The sequence below is a fragment of the Staurois parvus genome, unplaced genomic scaffold (genome assembly GCF_062004578.1).
Source record: "Staurois parvus isolate SC_StPar_1 unplaced genomic scaffold, SC_StPar_1.0 ptg001519l, whole genome shotgun sequence".
Classification (NCBI taxonomy): domain Eukaryota; kingdom Metazoa; phylum Chordata; class Amphibia; order Anura; family Ranidae; genus Staurois; species Staurois parvus.
Window position 1 is genome coordinate 121,613 of NW_028319315.1, and position 26,025 is coordinate 147,637.

General features: G+C 47.0%; 1 protein-coding gene across 1 annotated transcript in view; it reads left to right on the forward strand.

The window, feature by feature from the left end:
* The first annotated feature begins 8,282 nt into the window (after positions 1 to 8,282).
* Positions 8,283 to 26,025, forward strand: part of PIK3R6 (phosphoinositide-3-kinase regulatory subunit 6) — a 134,471-nt gene continuing 116,728 nt past the window's right edge. The window contains exon 1 of the mRNA XM_089662675.1: positions 8,283 to 8,473. The gene's annotated coding sequence lies outside the window, so the exon portion shown is untranslated. The remainder of the gene's footprint in view (positions 8,474 to 26,025) is intronic.

The window sequence follows — 26,025 nt, forward strand, 5'->3', positions numbered from 1 at the left end:
TCCTCCATACTCGGGGTCCTTGGGCCTCTCCATTCTTCTTCCATACTCGGAGTCCTTGGTTTCCAAATGAGATGCAAAAGTTGCTCTCATCAGAAAAGAGGACTTTGGACCACTGAGCAACAGACCAGGTCTGTTTTTCTTTAGCCCAGGTAAGACGCTTCTGACGTTGTTTGTTGTTCAGGAGCGGCTTGACAAGAGGAATACGACATTTGAAGCCCATGTCCAGGATCCGTCTGTGTGTGGTGGCTCTTGATGCACTGACTCCAGCCTCAGTCCACTCCTTGTGAAAGTCCCCAACACTTTTGAATGGCCTTTTCCTGACAATCCTCTCCAGGCTGCGGTCATCCCTGCTGCTTGTGCACCTTTTTCTTCCACGTTTTTCCCTTCCACACAACTTTCTATTAATGTGCTTTGATACAGCACTTTGGGAACTTCCAACTTCTTTCGCAATTACCTTTTGAGGCTTTCCCTCCTTATGGAGGGTGTCAGTGATGGTGTCAGGTCAGCAGTCTTTCCCATGATTGTGATTCCTACTGAACCAGACTGAGAGACCATTTAAAGGCTCAGGAACCCTTTGCAGGTGTTATGGCTGAATGATCTGATTAGAGTGGGACACTTTGAGCCGAGATTATTCCACCTTTTCACAATATTCTCATTTTCTGAGATTGTGGATTTGGGGTTTTCATGAGCTGTAAGCCATAATCATCACAATGATGACAAATCACGGCTTGAACTATCTTGCTTTGCATGTAATGAGTCTATCTCATATATTAGTTTCACCTTTTAAGTTGCTGCACTGAAATAAATGAACTTTTGCACGATATTCTAATTTTTGGAGTTTCACCTGTATAAGAATTATGGTGCAACAAGGCCATAGTGCCTATGTCACTGGAAGAACAGAATTTGGGGGTTTTCTCCAAATTTTTAATAGTACCGAAGGCATCAGGAGTTTTCCAACCTGTCTTGCTTTGACTAAATTGAGTACATACACATCAAGAGGTTCAAGATGGTGTCCTTGCAGACAATCATGGCGATAGTTCAGCGAAAAGACTTGTTAGTGTCAGTCGACTTACTTCCATGTACTGATCTGTGCAGAGCACCAGGGAAATCTGAGAATCACCACAATTGTGATGGCCAAATGTCCCTTCCAGTTCAGGTGTCTGCCATTTTTTTTGATTGACACAGCAGTAAGAATCTTTTCAAAGATCTTGTTGGCAGTGGTGGCAGTAATACATCTTTTGGGGATAAGGCTCTTCCACTATTTAGACGACATATTAATTGTTCCATGCTCAAGCGGGGACCGTCACAGCCTTGTCTTTGAAGTTCTTTCCAAGTTCAGTTGGCTAGTGAACAAACCGCAAAGGCAGTTAACCCCTTCTCAATTGAAGTATCTTGGAATAGTATTTGATATCCAAAGAAGTCAAGTGGTATTTCAAAACTGCAAAATTTCTGAAATGAAAATTTGCATACAAAGAATCATGGAGACAGCATTTGTGTCAGTAAGGTATTGCATTGTCCTCATTCGGATCTTGCCAATGGCCATTCCAGTGGTGCCTTGGGCCAACCGCCACATTAGGGCATTTCAGTTTGCCTTCCTCAGCCAATGGGATGGGCTGTCTATGGATCAGAAGGTCTTTGTGTCTCCACTGTCAGGCACCGCCCGGCGGGATCTCTAGTGATCCACAGAACGGGATTCCCCAGGACGCGGAGTCTAAGTCCCAGTCTGCCTTTTCACCAGAGCCCCTGATGGTGGGGATGGATTTGGTGCAAGACTGAAACCAGGTCGCGACCCCTGAGTGCACCCAACTGTGGTAGAGGGGTCCCGCTGAGGGTAGTGCCGGGGGGTTAGCCTGCTGTGAAGAGGCTGACAAGTCCAAGTCCCGAGCAGGATGGATGGATGACAGTCAGGAATGAGCGTAGTCAGACTAGTCGGGTCGGTAACGGTGGAGGCAGGTAGGTACTAAACAGTAGACAGACAGCAGCCGGGACACGAGCCAAGGTTCAGCAACGGGAGGTCCAATAGTAATATAACAACAGGCAGGAGAGTAGTCAGGGACGAGCCGGGGGTCAGAGCAGGAGAAGGTCAACACAAATCAGGACAAGCAGGATTGGCAACAGGAACACATTTCAGAACACGGGTACAGGAACTAGACCTTGCGGCAACCTGATCACCGCCTGGCCAGTTTAAATAGTGCGCCCTGCACCGTCATTGGTGCAATTGCCGGCGGCCAGGTCCTAGTGCCTGCACATTAGTGCACCTAGGCAATCTGCGTATGTGCAGACCTGTGCGCCGCTGCAAGTCCCTGACATTGGCATTATTCCTCTTTCAGACATGTGGTAATAACTGACGCATTTCGACCGCCCTCCGCAGACCCGGCCAATGTAAGCGATGGCGAATTCTGTGGCTTCACGCCGTCAACTAAATTTTCATGGATAAAAAAGGAGATTTGTAGCATTGGCATTATTTCTCTTTCAGACATGAGATAATAACTGACGCATTTAGACCGCCCACCGCAGACCCGTCCAATGTAAGCGATGGCGAATTCTGTGGCTTCCCACCACCGACTAAATTTTCATGGATAAAAAAAGATTTGTTGCGTTGGCATTATTCCTCTTTCAGACATGCAGTAATAACCGACGCGTTTCAACCGCCCACCTACATGGCGGTCGCTTAGCTCTGCACACAACGTTGCTCTTGCAAACTTTCTTTTAGAGCATGACGCACTTGGCGCTGTTTGCCAAGAGCATTACTCCTTCAAAAAAAGGAAAAAAAATTTGCAATGGCGACAATTTGTACGAACCTGTCATGTAGGTGAGCGAAAAAAAAAATGCGTCAGTTATTACTCCATGTCTGAAAGAGACATGGGGTAATAATCGCAAATTTCTTTTTTTATCCATGAAAATTGCGCCACCGCCGGGAAGTCACAAAATTCGCCGTCGCTTACATCAGACGTATTTCGGCCAATCCGGGGTCTGCGATTCGCCAATGGAGCAATCTAACTGGCTGACCGATCTATGTTATTGATAACATCCTATTTTATGTACATGTATCACCATATATAGTAAATGTATTGTAGTATATAGAAGAATTTGACCGCAGGGTGTGTGTGTGTGTATATATATATACCAGGAAATAATATACTGTATCTGAATTACATATATAATGTGTGTGTGTATGTGTGTATATATATATATATATATATATATATACTGTAGGTCAGGGGTAGGCAACCTGCAGCTCTCTAGCTGTTGTGGAACTACATTTCCCATGAGGCATTGCAACATTACAAAACTGTCAGTTACAGCTATGACTTGCAGAGGCATGATGGAACTTGTAGTCGTGCAACAGCTGGAGAGCCGCAGGTTGCCTACCCCTGCTGTAGGTAATGGAGGTGGAGGGTATACTGCCCCCTAATGGCGGTATTACAGGGATCTGGAGAATGCTCGGTGTCACCACAGTGGCCCAGTAATAGGAACAAGGCCAATTAGGGGTTCAGGGAGGACCACGTACCCCTACCTCTGCCCCCGACTGCGGCAGGATCCGGCTGTAGGGCGCAGTCTTCCCCGCCAGGCCCAGGTTCTTGTGCGGCCTACCCGGCCCCCGGGAGGCCTGGAGCTAGAGCAGGGCACATGTCCGGCAGGTGAAACAGGGGCTGTCAGCGGGGATCTAGCTGATCGCAGTGGGCGGCAGCAAGAGCCTAATTCGGTGAGGCCAGATGTCGGGGCCTATGTGTTCAGCCAAGCTCTGGGCTGAGGGGGAGGGCACTGGCCGCTGGAAGATGGCGGCTGCCGCTTCTCTATGAGGCCTGAATGGCACAGCTCCCTCAGGGACTGTAGCGGGTAGCTCCGTGATCGCTGCCCCCTACTCAGTCTAGCCAGTCCCAGAGGTTTCTAGAGGGGATAGGGAGGAGGACCTCGGTGACTGGGCTCGTCTCTGGCCAAGATAAAGGTTGAAATGTGCCTGGGGGGTGAAGGAGGGGGGTAAGGAGTCGCCATCTCACTCGGCTGCTCAACAGCTCCCCCTTCCCCTCTTTTTTCTTCATGTGCATTCCTGAGCACTTTTGGTGCATTTAGGTGCATTCCAGTGTCTTTTGATGCATTCCAGTGCATTTTCCCCCTTTTTTTTCTTCATGTGCATTCCTGAGCATTTTTGGTGCTTTTAGGTGCATTCCAATGCATTTTTTTGGTTCCTCTTTTCTCTCTTTTTTATTCATCTGCGTTTCTGAGCATCTTTTATGCTTTTTGGTGCATTCAGGTGCATTTTTGATGTTTTCTGGTGCGTTTTTCCCCTCTTTTTTTCTTCATGTGCATTCCTGAGCATTTTTGGCACATTTAGGTGTATTTGTGTTCCGCTATATCTTTCCCTTCTATTTTCTTCATGTGTGTTCTTCATGCATTTTTGGTGCATTTAGGTGCGTTTTTTTATGTGTTTTACCGCGTTCCAGTACAATTCAGTGCACAAATAATGTATCATGTTCTACTTTTTTTCTGGAACTCAAATGCACTGGAACTGACCGTGAACTGGTGTGAACTATGCCATCGAAAATCATATAATCTACTATCCATGTGTTTTTAATGCAGAAGAAAAATGCACTGGACTGCATGTGATGTGAACCAGTGGTACGGTGTGTCTCCTCATCAGATATCACTTCTTGACCTCAACCCTACTGAACATCTTTGGGTTGAATTGGAAGGTTGATGGTGATCCAGGTCTTCTCATCACATATCACTTCCTGACCTCAACCTTACTGAATACTTTGGGTTGAACTGGAAGGTTGATGGTGATCCAGGTCTTCTCATCACATATCACTTCATGACCTCAACCCTACCGCACAGCTTTTGGATAAATTGGAAGGCTGATGGTGATCCAGGTCTTCTCATCACATATCACTTCCTGACCTCAACCTTACTGAATACTTTGGGTTGAACTGGAAGGTTGATGGTGATCCAGGTCTTCTCATCAGATATCACTTCCTGACCTCAACCCTACTGAATACTTTGGGTTGAATTGGAAGGTTGATGGTGATCCCGGTCTTCTCATCAGATATCACTTCCTGACCTCAACCCTACTGAATACTTTGGGTTGAATTGGAAGGTTGATGGTGATCCAGGTCTTCTCATCACATATCACTTCCTGACCTCAACCTTACTGAATACTTTGGGTTGAACTGGAAGGTTGATGGTGATCCAGGTCTTCTCATCAGATATCACTTCCTGACCTCAACCCTACCGAACAGCTTTTGGATAAATTGGAACTCCAATGGTGATCCAGGTCTTCTCATCAGATATCACTTCCTGACCTCAACCCTACTGAATACTTTGGGTTGAATTGGAAGGTTGATGGTGATCCCGGTCTTCTCATCAGATATCACTTCCTGACCTCAATCCTACCAAACAGCTTTTGGATAAATTGGAACTCCAATGGTGAGCCAGGTCTTCTCATCAGATATCACTTCCTGACCTCAACCCTACTGAATACTTTGGGTTGAATTGGAAGGTTGATGGCGATCCAGGTCTTCTCATCAGATATCACTTCATGAGCTCAACCCTACCGCACAGCTTTTGGATAAATTGGAAGGTTGATGGTGATCCAGGTCTGCTCATCAGATATCACTTCCTGACCTCAAACCTACCGAACAGCTTTTGGATAAATTGGAACTCCAATGGTGAACCAGGTCTTCTCCTCCAACATCAGTACCTGACCTCAACTCTGAAAACCTTTGGGGTGAAATAAATTGCCAATATTGAGCTAGGTCTTCTCCTCCAACATCAGTAGCTGACATCATAAATGGGCACAAATCCCAACAGGCATCCTCCAAAATCTCGTGGATTGGGTTAGAGCCTCTGCCAGGATTGTATTGCTGTCTGCGTCCCTATAGAACAAATTTTCTCTACCTTCCTATCTTGGCAGGAAATCTCTCCAGGGTCTCAGACAAAAACAACTGTGTGATTCAGGAGAGAGTGGTCAAAACCTCTGGCAATATTTTTATTGCTGTCTTGGTCATCCTGTCCTTGACATCCTGTGCACACCACCTTCCCTGTTTTTGCATGGGTGTAACAGGGTCAGGAAGTAAGTGGGATCCCAGAGAGTAACAAAAACATGACAGAATTTTTAAAGCTGAAGTTTAACCCCTTAATGCTGCGACTTCTGGCCCTTTAAGGGGTTTCTTATGCTGGGAGGCAGGGTGGGTGTTATGATCATGTGACCACAGAGATTGGCTCTCAGCGATCATATGATCAGAGAGCTTTCCGCTAGGCACCAGCAACCACGCTGGGAGCGTTGGTTTGTTTACATTTGGGTACGCAAATATATGTCCTCTCGGCGCCAAAGACCACCTGTTGAGAGGGTGCATATTTGTGTACTTTTGCCGCAAAGTGGTTAATCTGCATGTATTTTGCTTTCCCTGGTTCCACAGCCCTCTCTCCTCATCAGGATGCTAATACATTTTTAAATAAAAGCTTTCTGTTTCCATTATATACCTTATTTTATACCCAGTGATGTCATCACTTTATCTCTATGCTTTTCTATGCAATGCAGGCAGATCATAGCTGGTGGGAGGGGCTGTACTTTGTGAAAACATCACTGCACCCTGACTTAAAGCGGAGTTCCACCCAAAAATGGAAGCTCTGCTCATCTGCCTCCTATCCACCTCTGCTGCCACATTTGGCACCTTTTGGGGGGAGCGGGTACCTGGTTTTGACACGTACCCGATCCCACTTGCGGCTCAGTTTGCCGCAGCAAACTGAGTGGGTAGTTGGGCCCCCCCCCGCAGCCCTCTGGGACACTTCACAGGTCCCAGAGGACTGCGGCCCATTCACAAAGCACAGCGTACTTCGCATGTGTGCAGTAGGAAACCGGCGGTGAAGTCACAAGACTTCATCGCCGGTTTCTCTTAGTCAAGATGGCGGTGCCGGCACCCAACAGCCAACTGAAGAATCGGCTCTGGATGAGGACACCTATGGATCTCTGGACAGGTAAGTGCTTTAATATTACAAGTCAGCAGCTACAGAATTTTAGCTGCTAACTTTTAATTCTTTTTTTTTGGGGGGGGGGGGGGGGGGAGGGCCAGAATTCCGCTTTAAGAGCTCTTAGCCCTTGGGTGGCTCACGGTCTGGAGGAATAGGTGTTCCTAAGCAGACTACATTAGAATGCAGGGTAACACCCACTTGTGATGCTGAGCCTCCATGATTGAAAGAACGGAAATCCAAATAATGAAAGGGGCGGGACCAGGGACATTCAGGCTGGGGAGGAAAGTCCTAGGTGATGCTGGGCGTCCTCCAGCCAGGAAATGAAGCGGAGCTCTATCTGACTTGCTGCAGCTTCTAATGCACATTGTGAGGAGCTCACAGTGTTCACTGAAATCAGAGAAAGCCGTTTCAGTCCAGGAGAGGAGCCGGTACAACTGTGCAAGACTGGAGGGGAGTCCGGAGTTCTCCTTAAGGCTAGGTTCACATATGTGTGGGTGGTGCCGCTGCGGATCTGAAAATCCACCACCCACACAGAGGAATGCGGACCTGCGGGTGGGTGCCATTAATTCTAATGCCACGCCGCCCGCACTGGAAATCGTGACTGTATTGGGAACCTCGGCTGCGTTTTCAGAAGAAGTGCAGGGACTTCTTCCCTGCGTGTCCCGGGGCACGGGAGTCCATTCAAATGAATTGGGTCTTGTGCCCGTGCAAAACGAGCCCGCAGGAACGCGGAGATGTGAACCGGGGGCAGGGGCGGACTGACCATTTGGAAACTCAGGCACTGCCCGAGGGCCCGGGGTCAGTAGGGGGCCCCATGAGATGCCCCTGGTACCTTTTTCATAGGCTTTTTTGAGTTTGGGCAAGGACACAGGGGCCCCATGATCCCCTATTGCCCGGGGGGCCCCATGAGTTGTCAGTCCGCCCCTGCGGATATGTGAACCGGGGGTTAAACTATATGAAACAAAAATAAATGGCTGGAGTTGGACTCTATAAAGGGGCGAGCGCAGCCATAACACCTTCTATGGTGTCGGGTCCATCGCTGTAGATCAGTTTCCTCCCCTTTTCAAGGAATAGAAGGACATTTGGGAATCGGTCGTCTTTAGTGGTTTTCCAGCTGCTCGGTGTAGATCCTGTTTTTCCGCTCGCTCGGAATCATTCCTCCATCAGTCACAGTGTGAGTTGCTCTGGACTGGTGCCTGAATCAGCCCTCTGACGACTCCCCCCCGCGGCATCTCCCCGAGTCACGGAGCGCAAACCTTCTGCACAGTTTGCAAAAGTTTCAAGCTTTTTTTTTCTGCTGATAAACATGTTATTTTTGGAAGGTGGACCTTGAGCTGAGGCACAGCTGTCAGACTTGTGCAGAAAACACGGGCCGGCTTCTCCTCCATACAGGTGTGACAGTGTTTGCTGGGGGAGGTGACACCACGGGGACAGGAAACCGCGTTCACACTCCGTGTCACACACTCGCTAAGCTCAGCCCCGGGGACAGTCACCTGCAGCTTAGGTGAGTCCAACCTGTTACATTGTGTTTATTGTTATTTACATTGTATTTGTCTAGATCAGTGGTTCTCAACCTTCCTAATGCCGCGACCCTTTAATACAGTTCCTCATGTTGTGGTGACCCCCAACCATAAAATGATTTACCCAGTAATTATAATTCATGAGTGTCGTTTTACCTCCAATACTGCTGCTTTCTACACTGTAGCTGCTTTTAACAGAGTAGCTGCTTTCAACACAGCAGCTGCTTTCTACACAGTAGCTGCTCTTTACACATCGGAAATATGTGTTGTCCGATGGTCTTAGGGGACCCCTGTGAAAGGGTCGTTCGACCCCCAAAGGGGTCACGACCCACAGGTTGAGAACCACTGCTCTAGAACATAGAACAGAAGGTGTTCAGAAGGTAGTCCTCCAACGTGTGCAGCCCTTTCACACGGGCGTTCCGTTCTTTTCATCAGTTCAATCACGTTTTTGGGCTCTTTCACACGGACGTTCCGATCGGGTCCGCCCGCCCATTTTTGCAGGCGGACCCAATCTGAACTTTCATTCTCCTCTATGGAGCGGCAGGTATAAACGGATACGTGTCCGTTTATACCTGCTGATATCCAATCCGATCCGCCAAAAAGGGACGGATGGGGATCCAATTTCTGTAACTGAATGCACTGGAACTGACTGCACTTGTGTAAACGATGCCATCGGAAACCATATGGACGGGTTCACACCATAGAAACGCAGTCTAGATGCGTTTCTGCATGCGCATTTTGACGTGTTCACTGTGTTTTTATAGCGTTTTTGATGCATTCTATATGCTTTTTTTTTTTAGTCATTTGGGGTCCAGTGCATTTTTAATGCATTCCAGATGCTTTTTTTATTTCTTTTTTTGGGGGGTCATTTGGGGTCCAGTGTGTTTTTGATGCGTTCCAGGTGCTTTTTTTGCCTCTTTTTTTGGGGTCCAGGGCATTCTTAATGAGTTCCAGATGCTTTTTTTTCCTCCTTTTTTGGGGTCATTTGGGGTCCAGTGTGTTTTTGATGCGTTCCAGGTGCTTTTTTTTGCCTCTTTTTTTGGGGTCCAGTGCATTCTTAATGAGTTACAGATGCTTTTTTTTCCTCCTTTTTTGGGGTCATTTGGGGTCCAGTGCGTTTTTGATGCGTTCCAGGTGCTTTTTTTTGCCTCTTTTTTTGGGGTCCAGTGCATTCTTAATGAGTTACAGGTGCTTTTTTTTGCCTCTTTTTTTGGGGTCAAGTGCATCATTGGTTTCAGTGGGAAGAATAGCACCCCATCATTGGTATCAGTGGGAGGAATAGTGTCCCATCATTGGTGTCAGTGGGAGGAATAGTGCCCCATCATTGGTATCAATGGGAGGAATAGTGCCCCATCATTGGTGTCAGTGGGAGGAATAGTGCCCCATCATTGGTATTAGTGGGAGGAATAGTGCCCCTTCATGGGTGTCAGTGGGAGGAATAGTTCCCCATCATTGGTATTAGAGGGAGGAATAGTTCCCATCATTGATATTAGTGGGAGGAATAGTGCCCCTTCATGGGTGTCAGTGGGAGGAATAGTGACCCATCATTGGTGTCAGTGGGAGGAAAAGTGCCTCATCATTAGATCAGTGGGAGGAATAGTGCCCCATCATTGGTATCAGTGGGAGGAATAGTTCCCATCATTGGATCAGTGGGAGGAATAGTGCCCCATCATTGGTATCAGTGGGAGGAATAGTGCCCCATCATTGGTATTAGTGGGAGGAATAGTGCCCCATCGTTGGTATTAGTGGGAGGAATAGTGCCCCATCGTTGGTATTAGTGGGAGGAATAGTGCCCCATCATTGGATCAGTGGGAGGAATAGTTCCCATCAATGGTGTCAGTGGGAGGAATAGTGCCCCATCATTGGTATCAGTGGGAGGAATAGTGCCCCATCATTGGTATCAGTGGGAGGAATAGTGCCCCATCATTGGTATCAGTGGGAGGAATAGTGCCCCATCATTGGTGTCAGTGGGGGGAATAGTTCCCATCATTGGTATTGGTGGGAGGAATAGTGCCCCATCATTGGTATCAGTGGGAGGAATAGTTCCCATCATTGGTATTAGTGGGAGGAATAGTGCCCCATCATTGGTATTAGGAGGAATAGTGCCCCATCATTGGTATCGGTGGGAGGAATAGTGCCCCATCATTGGTATCAGTGGGAGGAATAGTGCCCCATCATTGGTGTCAGTGGGAGGAACAGTGCCCCATCATTGGTATCAGTGGGAGGAATAGTACCCCATCATTGGTATCAGTGGGAGGAATAGTACCCCATCATTGGTATCAGTGGGAGGAATAGTGCCCCATCATTGGTATTAGGAGGAATAGTGCCCCATCATTGGTATTAGTGGGAGGAATAGTGCCCCATCATTGGTATCAGTGGGAGGAATAGTGCCCCATCATTGGTATCAGTGGGAGGAATAGTTCCCATCATTGGTATTAGGAGGAATAGTGCCCCCTCATTGGTGTCAGTGGGAGGAATAGTGCCCCATCATTGGTGTCAGTGGGAGGAATAGTGCCCCATCATTGGTGTCAGTGGGAGGAATAGTGCCCCATCATTGGCATCAGTGGGAGGAATAGCGTCCCATCATTGGTATCAGTGGGAGGAATAGTGCTCCATCATTGGTGTCAGTGGGAGGAATAGTGCCCCATCATTGGTATCAGTGGGAGGAATAGTTCCCATCATTGGTATCAGTGGGAGGAATAGTGCTCCATCATTGGTGTCAGTGGGAGGAATAGCGTCCCATCATTGGTATCAGTGGGAGGAATAGTGCTCCATCATTGGTGTCAGTGGGAGGAATATTGCCCCATCATTGGTATCAGTGGGAGGAATAGTGCCCCATCATTGGTATCAGTGGGAGGAATAGTGCCCCATCATTGGTATCAGTGGGAGGAATAGTGCCCCATCATTGGTATCAGTGGGAGGAATAGTGCCCCATCATTGGTATCAGTGGGAGGAATAGTGCCCCATCATTGGTATCAGTGGGAGGAATAGTGCCCCATCATTGGTGTCAGTGGGAGGAATAGTGTCCCATCATTGGTATTAGGAGGAATAGTGCCCCATCATTGGTATTAGGAGGAATAGTGCCCCCTCATTGGTGTCAGTGGGAGGAATAGTGCCCCATCATTGGTGTCAGTGGGAGGAATAGTGCCCCATCATTGGTGTCAGTGGGAGGAATAGTGCCCCATCATTGGCATCAGTGGGAGGAATAGCGTCCCATCATTGGTATCAGTGGGAGGAATAGTGCTCCATCATTGGTGTCAGTGGGAGGAATAGTGCCCCATCATTGGTATCAGTGGGAGGAATAGTTCCCATCATTGGTATCAGTGGGAGGAATAGTGCTCCATCATTGGTGTCAGTGGGAGGAATAGCGTCCCATCATTGGTATCAGTGGGAGGAATAGTGCTCCATCATTGGTGTCAGTGGGAGGAATATTGCCCCATCATTGGTATCAGTGGGAGGAATAGTGCCCCATCATTGGTATCAGTGGGAGGAATAGTGCCCCATCATTGGTATCAGTGGGAGGAATAGTGCCCCATCATTGGTATCAGTGGGAGGAATAGTGCCCCATCATTGGTATCAGTGGGAGGAATAGTGCCCCATCATTGGTATCAGTGGGAGGAATAGTGCCCCATCATTGGTATCAGTGGGAGGAATAGTGCCCCATCATTGGTATCAGTGGGAGGAATAGTGCCCCATCATTGGTATTAGGAGGAATAGTGCCCCAAGGGCCAGATGAAGGAAACCAAAACGCCGCAGTTTGAAGACCAATGTTTTATATTGTACAAAAACTGAAGTATTCTGTTGTGTTGCTGAGCACTAAAATTCACTTTATTCTATTTTTTCCTTAACAGACATATTTGATAAGCAGTTGCAGAAATATTGTGCAACATAAAAAATTGCAACTGCCATTATTTTATGCTATATGGCTTCTGCTTTCAGAACATATTTTATTATTAGGGGGAGGAGGGGTTCAAGTCATTTTCTAGCAAAAAAGAAAGTTTAAATGTGTGCAAAAAATGAAAAAAAGTGCTTTGGGTTGAAAAGTCTTGACTTGGTATAAAGTCAGGGTCCTGATCCAGGCTCCTCCCACAAATTCTGACTTGAACCAATCACAGGTACCTGTGGCCATCACAGGGTAATATTAGTTCGTGCTGTTGGAGAGTTTAGCTCGTTGCAGTCAAAGCAAAGTAACAGGTTCACTTTATCGCCAAAGACGACCGCTGGCCCTGAATAGGTTCACTTTAACCTCTTGCCTACAGAGCACTTTTACCTCCTTCCTTCCAGGCCAATTTTCAGCTTTCAACAATGTCGCACTTTGAATGACAATTGCGCCGTCATGCAACACTCTACCCAAACAACATTTTTATAATTTTTTTGAGACAGAGCTTTCCTTTGGTGTTATTTAATCACCACTGGGGTTTTTTTTTTATTTTTTGCTAAACAAACAAAAAAAGACAGAAAATTAAAAAAAAAAAAAAGTTTTTTTCTTAGTTTCAGTTATAAAATTTTGTAAACAAGTAATTTTTCTCCTTCACTGATGTGCGCTAATGAGTCTGCAGTGATGGGCATTGACAGGCATCACTGGTGGGCACTGACAGGCATCACTGATGGGCACTAGGCAGCATTCATATATGGCACTGATAGGTGGCACTGATTGGAACTGTTAGGCGGCACTGATGGGCATTTACAGGCATCATTGACTGGCACTGATAGGCTGCACTGACTAGCATTGATAGGCAGCACTAAAAGGCAGCTCTGATGTGCACTGATATGTGGCATTGATGGGCACTGATATGTGGCATTGATGGGCACTCATATGTGGCATTGATGTGGACTGATGAGCACTGGTATGTGGCATTGATGGGCACTGGTATGTGGCATTGATGGGCACTGATATGTGGCATTGATGTGCACTGACGGGCACTGGTATGTGGCATTGATGGGCACTGATATGTGGCATTGATGTGCACTGATATGTGGTATTGATGTGCACTGATATGTGGTATTGATGTGCACTGATATGTGGCATTGATGTGCACTGATATGTGGCATTGACGTGGACTGATGTGCACTGAAATGTGGTATTGATGTGCACTGATGGGCACTGGTATGTGGCATTGATGTGCACTGATATGTGGCATTGATGTGCACTGATATGTGGCATTGATGGTCACTGATATGTGGCATTGATGGGCACTCATATGTGGCATTGATGTGGACTGATGAGCACTGGTATGTGGCATTGATGGGCACTGATATGTGGCATTGATGGGCACTGACGGGCACTGGTATGTGGCATTGATGGGCACTGATATGTGGCATTGATGGGCACTGGTATGTGGCATTGATGGGCACTGATATGTGGTATTGATGTGCACTGATATGTGGCATTGATGTGCACTGATATGTGGTATTGATGTGCACTGATATGTGGCATTGACGTGGACTGATGTGCACTGATATGTGGTATTGATGTGCACTGATGGGCACTGGTATGTGGCATTGATGTGCACTGATATGTGGCATTGATGGTTACTGGTATGTGGCATTGATGGTCACTGGTATGTGGCATTGATGGGCACTGATATTTGGCATTGGTGGGCACTGATGGGCACTGGTATGTGGCATTGATGTGCACTGATATGTGGCATTGATGTGCACTGATATGTGGCATTGATGTGCACTGATATGTGGCATTCATGTGCACTGATATGTGGTATTGATGGACACTGATATGTGGCATTGATGTGCACTGATATGTGGTATTGATGGACACTGATATGTGGCATTGATGGGCACTGATATGTGGCATTGATGTGCACTGATATGTGGTATTGATGGACACTGATATGTGGCATTGATGGGCACTGATATGTGGTATTGATGTGCACTGATGGGCACTGATATGTGGCATTGATGGGCACTGACAGGAGGCTATGCTGATAATCAGGGTACTGATGATCAGTGTAGATGTCCCCTCTGAGGAAAGCTGCTCACCAACTCTCTTCTCCTCATGTGCTGTCAGCGTGAGGAGAGAATTGCCGATAACCAGCGTTTCCTATTTACATGCGATCAGCTGTGATTGGATGCAGCTGATCACATGATAGAGCCTACGTGATAGAGCTCTGTACTGCGATTGGTGATCCGCCGTGTCCCAGGGACACAGCGCACCACCGATCGCCGTGCGCCCCCAGCGGTGCGCATGCGCAGGTAGAGTGAGAAGATGTCACAATGCAGAATGAGAGAACCGCCTCCCGCCCGTCATTTCCTTATATGGCGGGTGGGAGGCGGTTAAATTGGTTCTGAAGGCGAGCATGCACAATCGCCCCCAGTACGTAAGCGGCTTGCTATGGAGGCACTCAGCGAGGGGGAGGACCCGAGAAGAGGAGGATCGGGGCTGCTCTGTGCATAATCATTACACAGAGCGGCTCTAAATACAACAGGCTTGTCCTTTTTAAAGAATACAAAAATGTCCCTTTTACGACCACTTGGAATCAATCGCTGAGTTCCCACATGAGAAAAGGAGAAGTGAAACTAAACAAATTCTCATAAAGCGGAAGAAAAAGTTATTTGGAAAAAATCTTCAGTGTAGTGAAGCAGAAAAGTGCTGCTATGTATCTGATTGACGTCAGGAAAGGAAACGCTCTTGTCAAGACTGAGGCAGCGAGGAGCGGCTCCATCACCACAACGAACGGCGTCCTCGGTTACCGTATCCGGGTGTCTAGGTCTCCCTTGGCAGCGCTAAGCTCCACGTTCCGCCCAGATAACAGAAGTTTGAACAGTTTAAAGGATCAGCAGCCCCAACACACAGAGTGAATGAGCAGATGGTTCAGCTTCTTGCACATGAGCGGTTCGGCCCAATCCAATCTCAGTGATTTTAGAGCGCCTGCGGAGAGCAGGTGCAGCGCCCAGCGCGGAGGTGAACTGACAACTCTTGGGGCCCCAGGGTAATAGGCGATCATGGGGCCCCTGCGTCCTCGCCCACACTCAAACCACACCCAAGAAAGCCTATGAAAGGTATTCATGGGGCCCCCTACTGACCCCGGGCCCTCTGGCAACGCCTGAGTCCCTGAATGGTCAGTCCGTCCCTGGTCCAGCCCTACATGTGATGCTGAGCCTCCATGATTGAAAGAACTGAAATCCAGGGGGCCAGAGACTGTCAGGCTGCGGAGGAAAGCTCTAGATCACAGGTGTCAAACACAAGGCCCACGGTCCAAATCCGGCCCTCCAGGCCATTTCATGTGGCCCTTGCACCTCTTCTGCAGGTACCCCCTTGTCTCCGCCCCCACCCTGCCTCAGCAGTCGGCAGCAGAGAGGTGAAAAGAACTCCTCTGCCAAATCCTGCACCTCTCAGTGCAGCTGCAGCACCCCCTCATCTCCGCCTCCCCTGGTCTCAGCATTCAGCGGACTCTGGTAACTGACTCCACTCCTCCTCTGGTCCTCCTCCAGACCCTGCACTTCACTCCTCCTCTGGTCCTCCTCCAGATCCTGCACGTCACTCCTCCTCTGGTCCTCCTCCAGACCCTTCACTTTCTGTTTTCCAGCTCTGCCCCCAAAGGGGGTGCACGCTTATGTTAAGGAGGGTGCGGGATTCTTGACATCTGATGTAATGGGGGGGGGGGGGTGCTCTGGATATCTAGTTTTACAGATACAACCGGCCCTTTGAGGGCAACCATAATGCTGATACGGCCCGCGAGGAAACGGAGTTTGACACCCCTGATCTAGATAACGCTGGACGTCCCCCTGCCAGGAAATGAGGCGGAGCTCGATGTGACGTTCTGCAGCTTCAAATGCATAGTGCGAGCGGCTCACAGTATGCAGTGGAATCAGAGTAAGCCTATGATCACACTATGAACTGCATGTTCTACTCGCAAAAATCGCACCCCATTCCTGTTCAATTCGCATGCACTTTTGCGCGATGCGATTTGAGTTCGTTCATTTTGAATTTGAATTTCCTGCACTGCGTATCACAACTGCACTGTGTTCTGCTGCGGGTGTCAATTGAAGGTAATGACGCCCCTACAGCAGGACTCAAACGCAGTGCGGATCACATGGGTATGAACAACCATGCGATCTGTTTCCAATGTGGCTAAAAAACAAACCAAAAAAAAGGTTCCTGCACTTTTTTGGTGCAGATGCAGTGCAATTTGAGACATTCAAAATGAACGGGCTCAGATCCAGGGGCGGACTGACCATTTGGAAACTCGGGCACTGCCCGAGGGCCCGGGGTCAGTAGGGGGCCCAATGAGATGCCCCTGGTACCTTTTTCATAGGCTTTTTTGAGTTTGGGCAAGGACACAGGGGCCCCATGATCCCCTATTGCCCGGGGGCCCCATGAGTTGTCAGTCCGCCCCTGCTCAGATTGCATCGCATGTGAACTGAACAGCCATGTGGTGCGACTCCTGTGCGATTCACATGTCATTCATAGTGTGAACCTAAGCTTAAAAAGTGTGATTACAGTGAAGCAAAGACACAAGAAAAACAGCACACAGTTAACCCTTTGATCGCCCCTCATGTTAACCCCTTCCTGCCCAGTGCCATTAGTACAGTGTCAGTGCTTTTTGTTTAGCACTGATCACTGTATTGGTGTCACTGGGGATGTCAGTGACACCAAGTCAGTTCCCCTCAGTGTCAGAATGCCCACCACAGTCCCGCTATAAGTCGCTGATCGCCGCCATAACTAGTAAAAATTAAAAAAAAAAAAATCCCAGTATCTATACCGCCATTTGTAGACGCTATAACTTTCAAGTAAACCAATGAATTTACAGGTATTGGGATTTTTTTTTTAGCCAAGACATGTCGCAGAATACATTTTGGCCTAAATTTATGATGAAATTAGATTTTTTACATTTTTTTACTGGACATGTTTAAAAGCAAAAAGTCAAAAATATTGGTTTTTTTTTTCTCAAAATTGTCGGTCTTTTTTTTATAGCGCAAAAAATAAAAACCGCACAGGCGATCAAATACCACCAAAAGAAAGTTCAATTCGTGGGAAAAAAAGGATGTAAACTTCATTTGGGCGCAGCGTTGCATGACTGCGCAATTGTCAGTTAACATAACGCAGCGCTGCAATGCAAAAAATGGCCTGGTCAGGAAGGGGGGGGGGGAATCCTCAGGAGGGCAAGTGGTCAAAACGAAAATTGATTGTTGATGTAAACAATGTAAACGATACATTCAGTCTACTGACTTGAATTTCTCTCCATAATGGCCGGCTTTAATATCTCTGTGGGGGGGGGGGGGGGGGGGTACATTTTTGGGGCATTGTTCCTTTAATAAGATCTGGCTTCTTTCAAGACCTGATATTTGCTCCGGCTCACTTACGGGCCGGCTGCCCCGACTGAATTACTGGAAGAATACGCAGATACTGGATACATTGTACTGGAATAATGGTGGCACACAGGGACTTTCAGGACTGTTGAGGTAAAGGAATGAGGAAATATTTTCCCTTACTTTATAAATGTATGCAAATCCTCCATTCCCATCCATGTAGCTGCAGCTCCTGTTTTTTAGTATTTCTGGTTTTCATAACAGCCAGCAGGTGAAGTGATACATCAGCTTGTTGCTGTTTGCACAAGTTAAAGAACACTTCCCTGGGCGCCCTTTAGATGTGCATGTTCCAGGGAGGGAGTTGGACACTGATAGGTACAGACCAGGGGTAAGCAGCTTTTGAGAGGTGGAGATCTACCTGAACAACATGAAAGAGATCAAAGATTACTGGGGTTCAGCGCCCTTTTTTAATTACCAAATTGACTAACAAGGCTTAACTAAATAGTAAGAAAAACTTATAAAAATATAATAAAACAATGCTGGATGGTGTCAGTAGGGCAGTGGATGGTGTCAGTAGGACAGTGGACGATGTCAGTAGGGCAGTGGACGGTGTCAGTAGGGCAGTGGACGGTGTCAGTAGAGCAGTGGACGGTGTCAGTAGGGCAGTGGACGGTGTCAGTAGGGCAGTGGACGGTGTCAGTAGGGCAGTGGACGGTGTCAGTAGAGCAGTGGACGGTGTCAGTAGGGCAGTGGACAGTGTCAGTAGAGCAGTGGATGTCAGCAGAGCAGTGGACAGTGTCAGTAGAGCAGAGGTTGGTGTCAATAGGGCAGTGGATGTTGTCAGTAGGGCAGGGGGTGGTGTCAGTAGAGTAGTGGACAGTGTAAGTATAGCAGTGGATAATGTCAGTAGGGCAGCGGATGGTGTCAGTACAGTAGTGGACGATCTCAGTAGAGCAGTGGACAGTGTCAAGTAGAGCAGTGGATGTTGTCAGTAGGGAAGCGCATGATGTCAGTAGGGCAGTGGACGGTGTGAGTGGAGCAGTGGATGATGTCAGTAGGGCATGGATTTTGTCAGTAGAGCAGAGGACGGTGTCAGTAGAGCAGAGGTTGGTGTCAGTAGGGCAGAGGACGGTGTCAGTAGAGTAGTGGACAGTGTCAGTAGAGCAGAGGCTGGTGTCAATAGGGCAGTGGACAGTGTCAGTAGGGCAGTGGACAGTGTCAGTAGGGCAGTGGACAGTGTCAGTAGGGCAGTGGACGGTGTCAGTAGGGCAGTGGACGGTGTCAGTAGGGCAGTGGACGGTGTCAGTAGGGCAGTGAATGATGTCAGTAGGGCAGTCGACGGTGTCAGTAGGGCAGTGGATAATGTCAGTAGGGCAGAGGACAGTGTTAGTAGGGCAGTAGACGGTGTCAGTAGAATAGTGGACAGTGTCAGTAGGGCATGATGTCAGTAGGGCAGAGGACGGTGTCAGTGGGGAAGTGGATGATGTCAGTAGGGCAGAGGACGGTGTCAGTGGGGAAGTGGATGATGTCAGTAGGGCAGAGGACGGTGTCAGTGGGGAAGTGGATGATGTCAGTAGGGCAGAGGACGGTGTCAGTAGAGCAGAGGTTGGTGTCGATAGGACAGTGGACGTTGTGAGTAGGGCAGTGGATGGTGTCAGTAGGGCAGTGGACGGTGTCAGTAGGGCAGTGGACGGTGTCAGTAGGGCAATGGACGGTGTCAGTAGGGCAGTGAACGATGTGAGTAGGGCAGTGGATGGTGTCAGTAGGGCAGTGGATGGTGTCAGTAGGGCAGTGGACGGTGTCAGTAGGGCAGTGGACGGTGTCAGTAGGGCAGTGGACGGTGTCAGTAGGGCAGTGGATGGTGTCAGTAGGGCAGTGGATGGTGTCAGATGGGCAATGGACGGTGTCAGTCAGTAGAGCAGAGGTTGGTGTCAGAAGGGCATTAGCAACAGCATCTGAATGCTGGCCTCAGGGGAGAAGGAGAAGCTGGCTTTCAGCTGCTGCAGGGGGAAAATACAAGGGATCATTCCAGTAAATGTCGCCACGCTCCTGTCCAGGTTGGCAAGGAATGGACACAATCTACCTGTCCCCTGCCCACGATCGACAGGGTGCTGACCCCTGGTGTTGTTTGTTACAGACCTGCATCTGGAGCAGTAATTTATTTGATTTTTTATTATTTATTTCAGGTACTTATATATTGCTGTCAATTTACGCCGCGCTTTACATATATATTGTACATTCACATCAGTCCCTAACCCTCAAGGGGCGTACAATCTAAGGTCCCTAACCCTCAAGGGGCGTACAATCTAAGGTCCCTAACCCTCAAGCAATTGATCAGAACAGCACACTTTAGTTATAATCCAGGGTCACATCTACTTTCTAAGATGCTGGCTCAAACATGACACCAAATCCTGGTGCCTGTGCAGTTCCTGGAAGTGTTCACAAATGTCTGACACAGATCAGCCCCCTGCTGCAGCCTCTTACCTTTTGACTTGTTACAAAGTTATGATGTTTCAGTCCAATCACTGGGGGAGAGGAAAGACTGAGGAAATGTTTCCCCCTGCATGCAGTCATGACATCATCTAAAGTCATTGCACTGGAGCCACACTAAAAATGCATCCACACAGACTTTTTATCTAACTACGTTGGGTTAACGAGCCGGTAGCCTGGAGTTATGCATTAACCATTTCAATACCGGGCAATTTTCCCCCTTCCTGCCCAGGCCATTTTTCACGTTTCAGCGCTCTCACATTTTGAATGACGATTGCGCGGTCATACAACATTGTACCCAAACTAAAATTTTATCATTTTCTTCACACAACTAGAGCTTTCTTTTGGTGGTATTTAATCACCGCCGGGGTTTTTATTTTTTGCTAAATTAACAAAAAAAGACCAAAAATTTTGAAAAAAAACCCACGTTTTTTTTGTTTCTGTTATAAAAGTTTACAAATAAATAATTGTTCTTCATAAATTTAGGCCGAGATGTATTCTGCTACATGTCTTTGGGGAAAATAACCCAAATTAGGATGTAATATTTAGTCTGTAGGGAAGTTATAGAGTTCACAAACTATGGTATAGATCTGAATATTGATCAATCCTGAAGTACTGACAGCCAATCTAATTTCTTGAGGTCCAAGAATGTCAGAACAGTACAGATATCCCCCAAATGTCAGGACAGTACAGATATCCCCCAAATGTCAGGACAGTACAGATATCCCCCAAATGTCAGGACGGTACAGATATCCCCCAAATGTCAGGACAGTACAGATATCCCCCAAATGTCAGGACAGTACAGATAACCCCCAAATATCTGGACAGTACAGATATCCCCCAAATGTCAGGACAGTACAGATATCCCCCAAATGTCAGGACAGTACAGATATCCCCCAAATGTCAGGACGGTACAGATATCCCCCAAATGTCAGGAGAGTACAGATATCCCCCAAATGACCCCTTTTTGCAGAGTATACAGTCCGACGTACTTCATAAGAGGAATGGCGAGTTTTTTGAAGTTGTATTTTTTTTGTCATAATTTTTCGGAAAATTAAAAAATTAAAAAAATTATTTTCACTATTTTTTTTTTTTACATACTGTCACCAGTGCAGTACAGCGTCATCATATAACTGTCATGGCGGTGATCAGGGACACAGACTGGTGACAGTATGAAAAAAAAATTATATATATTTTTTTTTATTATTATTTTTAATTTTTTATTATTTTTTTTTTTTTTTTAAGATTTTTTTTTCATATTTTACTATGACCAAAGTAGTACAATGTTACCATAGTAACATTGTACTAATTTGGGGAAGTGATCAGTTTTTTTTTTTTTTTTTACACAAATTGCTTATAGCAAAGAATTACTTTGCTATAAGCAAGCATTTACCTGAATGAAACCGATTCATTCAGGGTTTTTTTTGTTTTTTTTTTGTGCTTAGCTGTGATTTGGCCACAGCTAATCACATGACATGTGCATGTGACCTGCTGTGACCATTCACAGCTAGACACTAGTATACAATGGATGGCATGAATGAAGCCATCCATTGTATACAACTGTCATGTGACCTGCTGTGATTGGTCACAGCAGGTCACATGGTACCAGCAAAGGGGGCCGGTACTCAGATCTGTCATCGGCCGTGTCCGAGGTACACGGCCGGTGACAGATCGCGCCGCTGCGCGGCTCTGCAACCGCACGAACTGCGCATGTGCGGGAGGACGCCAAATGGCATACACCCCGGAAAGCTAGAACATTTTTGCAGCCGCCAAACGGCTATAGGCCGGGCGGCAAATGGTTAAAACTCTCCTGTTTCAGTCGCTCGTGGAAACACTGGAGTCATTTTTCAGCGGGAGTGTCTGCGGTGCAGCAAAATGATTTTGTTCAAACATTGAACTAGGCGAGGCAAGGATTTCATAATGTTAAATTCTATGTAAATACTAGCGGGATTTATAATGTCATCTAAAATATTTGTGATATTTCGCAGGCATGTTGGTCTTAAAGGGGAACAAAAAGGAAAAAAAAGGGAAGGAGTTCAGTACAATGCAAAAAATGTTTTCAGTTTTAATGGCGCGTCCCGTCTGTATAGTTTGTGCAGCTGAACCCCAATGCCCCGTTCACGCTAAAAGAAAATCGTCTGAAAAGTTTCATACAAGGACCGATCATCCGATAATCGGATCGTTAGTACACAGCTTTCGAGAGCCGATCACGGCAATTCGTACGACAATATCCGAAGGGACAAGCGCATACATTTTTCTCGTACGATACCAGATCGTACGATTTTCGTTTAATTAGTACAGTAGTCGTCTGAAAATACAATACAAATACAACGTAATACATGACATCACTTTCCAAATTCTTTTCTTTCATAGGAGAATTTTCGTATTTTTAGTAACCTTTTCACTTTCAAAGTGAGACTAGCAGGCGAACAAAAACCTGCCGATCGTTCGTCCGATATCCTCATCGTGTGTAAGGGGCCTAAAGCTATAAGCCCCGGTTCACACTGAAACCACCTTTGAAATCGTGCAACTTCACTTGAAAATGCTGGATTCGTTGTGCGGGTGAGTATGTGCTTGGATGAGCATTAATGCACTACAGGTAAGTGGGAGAAAAAACATGGGGGTTGGGGGGCAGTTCAGTACCACTTGAAGAGGAAGGGTACAGCTGGAACCAGTGAACACATTCTTTGCAGCACAGTGGCTAAATGGTTAGCACTTCCGCCTGGCAGTACTAGTGTTGCTGGTTTGAATCCCAACCCTGGCACCACCTGCCTAGAGTTTGCATGTACTCCCTGTGAGAAAAAAAAAAGAAGAAGAATTCCAATCCGCTATAATATTTCATATGAAAAGTCTTGCAGTTGCAACAATGTATCCATTTGTATCTGAATAAAAACATCTGTATCCAAAATGGATACAAATTGATACATTTGTTGCAACCGCAAGACTTTTCATATAAAATATAATAGCGGACTGGAATTCGTCTTCTTTTTCTTCTTCTCATTATTCTTATGTATTGCTCCCCTGTGTGCTCCCGTCTCTGCAAGGGACAGAAGTAATTATGGTGTTAAATTCCGGCTCTAGACAGGACAAAAATTGGCCAATTTTTTTTTTTTACCGTTGGTGGTAACGTCGGCCGATTGAACTAACGATTTTTCTTTTTTTTTTTTTTTAAACGGACGGTTTTTGACCTGTCTATGGGCTGCTTAAGGCTGGCCATACACTATACAATTTTCTGTTCATTTTCTTCCCAATTTCCTTTAGATTTGAGTGTTTTAAGAAAAGCGCCACACCCCAAAACTCCAAAGCAGCAAATTCCCAACTCAAAAAATCACAAATTAATTTTTTGCTTAACCCCTTGCCTACCGGGCACTTATACCCCCTTCCTTACCAGGCCAATTTTCAGCTTTCAGCGCTGCCGCACTTTGATTGACAATTGCGCGGTCATGCAACATTGTACCCATATGAAATTTTGATCATTTTTTTCTCACAAATAGAGCTTTCTTTTGGTGGTGTTTAATCGCCACTGGGCGCTTTACTTTTTGCGCTATAAATTAAAAAAAGTGCAAAAAATTTGAAAAAAAAAAAAAGTTTATTTGTTTCTTTTATAAAATTTTTCAAACAGGTATTTTTTCTCCTTCACTGATTTGCGTTGATGAGGCGGCACTGATGGGCACTGATAGGCGGCACTGATGGGCACTGATAGGCAGCACTAAAGGGCACTGATAGGCAGTACTAATGAGGTGGCACGGATAGGCGGCACTGATAGACAGCACTAATTAGGGGTCACGGATAGGCGGCACTGATATGCAGCACTGATAGGCGGCACTGATAGGTGACACTGATGATGGGTACTGATAGACGGCACTGACTGGCATCACTTCTGGGCACTGACTGGCGGCACTGACTGGCACAACCCCTGGGCACTGACTGGTGGCACTGACTGGCAGCACTGCTGGGCTGCACTGGTGGGTGGCACTGGTGGGCAGCACTGGTGGGTGGGCACAGGTGGGTGGCACTGGTGGGCACAGGTGGGTGGGCACAGGTGGGTGGCACTGCTGGGCACATGTAGGTGGCACTTCTGGGCACAGGTAGGTGGCACTGCAGAGTGGCACAGGTGGGTGCACTGCTGGGCACAGATGGGGGCACTGCTGGGCACAGGTGGGGGCACTGCTGGGAACGGGTGGGCGGGGCTAGTGGGCGCACTGCTGGGCGGAACTTGCGGGTGTCACTGCTGGGCACCGATCATCAGGGCACTGATCATCAGTGCCCTGATGATCGGTGCCGATCCCCGCTCTGACAACTGCCGGTTCTCGGCAGTACTTTCCTCACGATCTGACAGCGTGAGGAAAGTGCAGCCGAGAACCGGCACTTGCATTTCCCTGTGATCAGCGTGTCATTGGACACCGCTGATCACGTGGTAAAAGGCCGGTGGGATCGGCCTTTCACCACATCACGTGATCAGCTGTGTCCGTAGGACACAGCGATCACGGAGATCGCCGGGTGCGCGCCCCCTGGGGCGCGCAGGAGAGCGCATTCTGGGAGGACGTCATATGACGTCCACTCAGAACTGGCCGGCCGCGGTGAAGCCATCATTCGGCTATGCGCGGTCGGCAAGAGGTTAAACAAAGAAATAAAAGGAATGAGCTAATTAAATAAATACAAAATAAATATGAAAATTATAAAAAAATAAAAAATTATGAAAAGGTGTCCATAAATAATGTTCAAAAAAGTCTTTCAAATAATGTCCACACTGTGTTGGAACCACCACCAAAAAAAATGATCTTAAATCACTCACCAGAGCTCAAAACTGAACGAATAATTGGACTAACAACAAACACTTTTTGCTCTGGGCAATATATAGCAATCCAATTCTTACATGCAATGCTGTGTAAATAAACAAACGAATCTTCCTCAGATGAAAAGCCACTTTAGATTTGCCTTCAACTATGTAGTGCAAGGATCTGCCTAATTGGATACAATTGAAAGTGTTGTTTATATCATATTATATGGTTTTTGGTAAATCTAAAGCAAAATTCTCAAGAAAATTGTATAATGTATGGCCAGCCTAAAACTGAGTCAGATGGTCTGCAACCAAGGTGAGTACAGGTTATGCTGGCCATACACTATACAATTTTCTGTCCAATTTTTGCCCAATTTCCTTTAGATTTACCTTCATGTAGTGCAAGAGCCCGCCTAATTGGATACAATTGAAAGTGTTGTTAGGTTTGACCTCATATTATATGGATTTTGGTAAATCTAAACCAAAAATCTCAAGAAAATTGTATATTGTTTGGCAGGCCTTAGGAGAGGTCAGGAGACACTCGAATGCAAATGGCTGTGTGATTGCACCACAAGGCAACACCACGGGCATTCCGGAAATTAAATTGTCACACCTCATACAATGTGGAAATGCAGATATAATTTTATATTGTGACCATAGATATACAAAAAAAAATTATTCCTAGAGTGAGTTTAACTTTTTCCTTAACCATTAGCCGCCCGGCCAATGGCCGTTTGACGGCTTCAAAAGTGCTTCGGCATTCCGGGTGCACGCCATTTGGCGTCCTCCCGCACATGCGCAGTTTGCGCTAATGCAGAGCCGCGCAGCGGCGCGATCTGTCACCGGCCGTGTACCTCAGACACGGCCGATGACAGATCTGAGTACCGGCCCCCATTGCCGGTACCATGTGACCTGCTGTGACCAATCACAGCAGGTCACAGGACAGTTGTATACAATGGATGGCTTCATTCATGCCATCCATTGTATACTAGTGTCTAG